Consider the following 3,983-nt stretch of genomic DNA (forward strand, 5'->3'; position numbering starts at 1 on the left):
AACAGAACCCAGCTTCACTCAACGACCATCAAGCTACAGTGCTGGACACCCTATGCTAAACAACTAGCAAGACAGAAACACAACCCCACCCATTAGCAGAGAGGCTGCCTAAAATCATAATACGTCCACAGACACCCCAAAACACAACACCAGACGTGGACTTGCCCACCAGAATGACAAGATCCAGGCTCATCCAACAGAACACAGGCACTAGTCCCCTCCAACAGGAAGCATACACAACCCATTGAACCAAATTTAGCCACTGGGGACAGACACCCAAAACAGTGGGAACTACGAACCTGCAGCCTGCAAAAAGGAGACCCCAAACACAGTAACATAAGCAAAAAAAGAAGACAGAAAAACACACAGCAGATGAAGGAGCAAGATAAAAACCCACTAGACCTAACAAATGAAGAGGAAGTAGGCAGTCTACCTAAAAAAGAGTTCAGAATAATGATAGTAAAGATGATCCAAAATCTTAGAAATAGAATACAGAAAATACAAGAAACATTTAACAAGGACCCAGAAGAACTAAAGATGTAACAAGCAGTGATGAACAACAAAATAAATAAATAAATTTTTTTGGCCATGCAGCTTGTAGGATCTTAGTTCCCTGACCAGGGATCGAACCTGGGCCTCGGCAGTGAAAGCACCAAGTCCTAACCACTGGACCACCAAGGAATTTTCTATAAATTTTTGAGGAAACTCTATACTGTTTTCCATGTGGCTATACCAATTTAGAATCCCACTAACAGTGCATAAGGATTCCCTTGTCTCCACATTCTCACCAGCATTTGTTATCTCTTGTCGTTTTGATGATAGCCATTCTAACAGTTGTGAGGCGATATCTCATTATGGTTTCAAGTTGTATTTCCCTAATGATCAGAGATACTGAAAACCTTTTCATGTAACTCTTTTCTATTTGTGTATCATCTTTGGAAAAAGTCTATTCAGGTCTTTTCACCATTTTTAATTGGATTATTCTGTTTTTCGCTATTCAGTTATATGATTTCCATATATGTTTTGGATGGTCATTCCTTATCATGTATATGATTTACAAATATTTTCTTTCATTTTGCAGTTTGCCTTTTCATTTTGTTGAGTGTTTTTGATGCTGTGCAGAAGCTTTTTAGTTTGATATAGTCTCATGTGGTTCTATTTAATTTTGTTGCTTTTGCTTTACACACCAAATCCAAAAAATCTTTGCCAAGACACATGTCAAGGGGGGGTTTTCCTATTTTTTTAAGAATTTTCTGGTTTCACATCTTACATTTAAGTCTTTAATCCATTTCAAGTTAATTTTTGTGACTGATATAAGATAGGGATCTAGTTTCATACTTCTAATGTGAATATAGAATTATCTCAGCTCCATTTATTGAGACTATATTTTCCCCATTGACTATTCTTGGATCCCTTGCCAAATGTTAGTTTACCATATATGCATTGCTTTATTTTTGGACTCTGGATTCTCTTACATTGGTCTATGTGTCTGTTTTTATGCCAGGACTATGCAGTTTTTATTACTAGTTTACTATTTAATATTTACTATTTTAACAATATTAATTTTCCAACCTATGAACACAGGATGCCTTTCTATTTATTTGTGTCCTTTTGCTTTCTTTCACCAATGTTTTGTATTTAGCAGTGCAGAAATCTTTCACCTCCTTAGTTAAATTTATTCCTATTTATTTTATTTTATTTGATGCTATTGTAAATTAGATCATTTTCTTTATTTGTTTTTCACATAATTTCTTGTTACTGTATAGAAGCAATACTGATTTTTTATGTTAATATTGTATCCTGCAACTATATTGAATTTGTGGATTAGATCAGTTTTTGGCGAAGTCTTTAGGATTTTCTATATATAAAATCGTGTCATCAGTAAATAGAGAAAATTTTACTTCTTCCTTTCCAATTCTGATACATTTTATTTCTTTTTTCTTGTCTGATTGCTCTAGCTAAGATTACCAGTAATATATTGAATAGGAGTAGTGAGAATGGGTCCCCTTGTCTTGTTCCCAATCTCGAAGGGAAAAACTTTCAAAGTTTCACCAATGAGTATTGTTAGCTGTGGGCTTGGCTAATAAGGCCTTTATTGTGTTGAAATACATTCCTTCTGTATTTAATTTGTTAAGAGATTTTATGATGAAAGGGTGCTCAATTTTCTTAAATTCATTTTCTGCATCTACTGAGATGATCATATGATTTTTAATTCATTCAATTAATGTAATGTATCACATTTACTTATTTGCATATGTTGAACAATCTGGGATAAATCTCACTTGATAATGGTGAATGGTACTTTTAATGTACTGCTGAAATGGGTTTGCTAGTATGTTATTGAGAAAATTTCCATCTATATTCATCAAGAATATTGCTCTGTGGTTTTATTTTCTTGTAGTGTCCTTTTCCAGTTTTGATATCAGGGTAATGCTAGCCTTGTAAAGTGTGTTTGGGAGTGTTCCCTCTGCTTCTATTTTTTGGAAGTGTTTGAGAAGGATTGCAGATAAATTTCTTTAAATATTTGGTAAAATTCACTAGTGAAGATTTCTGGTCCAGTGCTTTTCTGCACTGTGAGATTTTTGATTATTGATTCTATCTCCTTATTAGTAGTTTATCTGTATTTTCTATTTGTCTTGATTCAGGCTTGGTAGGTTGTATGTTTCTAAGAATTTTTCCATTTCTTCTAAGTCATCCACTCTGTTGGCATATAATCATTCATAGTAGCCTCTTATGATCTTTTGTATTTCTGTGGTATCAGTTGTAATGTCTCTTCTTTAATTTATATTTTTCCATTGGGATCACACTCCCTTTTCCTTGGTTAGTCTAGCTAAAGTCTGTACATTTTGTTTATGTTTACAAAACACCAACTCTTACTTTTATTAAAAAGTCTTTTCTATTGCTCACCTGTTCTCTATATCATTTATTTCTGCTCTAGTCTTTATTATTTTATTTCTTTTGCTAACTGTGGGCTTATTTTTTTCTTCTTTTTCTAGTTCCTGTGGTGAAGAGTTAGATTCTTTATTCAACATATTTCTGGTTTCTTAAGGTAAGCTGTTTTTTTTTTTAATTTAAGGATAGTCAATGTGCAATATTGTATGTTACATATGGCCAATATAGTGATTTGCAAATTTTAACAATTATGCTCCATATATAGTTATTTCTGAATATTCAATATATTCCCCATGCTGTACAATATATCCTTGTAACTTATTTTATACCTAATAGTTCGTATCCCTTACTCCCCTCCTCCTTGTCTCTTCTCACTGGTAACCACTAGTTTGTTCTCTATATTTGTGAGTTGGCTATTTTTTTGTCATATTCACTAGCTTATTGTGTTTTTTAGATTCCATATATCAGTGATATTATACAGCATTTGGCTTTCTGTTTCTTGACTACTTCACATAGCATAATGCCCTCCAATTTCATCGATATTGTTGCAAATTTCATTCTTTTTTATAGCTGAGTAGTATTCCATTGTATACACATGTGACAACTTCTTTATCCATTCATCTGTCAAAGGACACTTAGGTTTCTTCTATATCTTGGCAATTGTAAATAATGTGGCAATGAGCATTAGGGTGCACATATGTTTTTGAATTACTTTTTTTCTCAGATATATACCCAGGAGTGGAATTATTATGTCATATGGTAGTTATATTTTTAGTTTTTTGAGAAACTTCCATACTGTTTTCCAAAGTGGATGCACCAATTTACATTCCCACCAATAATGTACAGTGTTCCCTTTTTTTTCCACATCCTTGCCAACATTTATTATTTGTGTTCTTTTTGATGACAGACATTCTGACAGGTGTGAAGTGACATCTCATTGTGGTTTTAATTTGCATTTCCTGATGATTAGTGACGTTGAGCATGTTTGCATGTGCCTTTTGGCCATCTGCATTTCTTCTTTGGAAATATGTTTATTCAGTTATTCTGCACATGTTTAAAATCAAGTTGTTTTCTTGATGTTGAGCTGTATG

The 3,983-nt window shown here is 33.4% G+C and overlaps 1 non-coding gene across 1 annotated transcript; it reads right to left on the bottom strand.

The window, feature by feature from the left end:
• Window positions 1-609: 609 nt before the first annotated feature.
• TRNAE-UUC (transfer RNA glutamic acid (anticodon UUC)) lies at window positions 610-681 on the bottom strand. Its single transcript has one exon. It is a non-coding gene; the product is annotated as a tRNA-Glu (tRNA).
• Window positions 682-3,983: the final 3,302 nt, after the last annotated feature.

Source organism: Mesoplodon densirostris, chromosome X, assembly GCF_025265405.1.
Source record: "Mesoplodon densirostris isolate mMesDen1 chromosome X, mMesDen1 primary haplotype, whole genome shotgun sequence".
NCBI classification, from domain to species: Eukaryota; Metazoa; Chordata; class Mammalia; order Artiodactyla; family Ziphiidae; genus Mesoplodon; species Mesoplodon densirostris.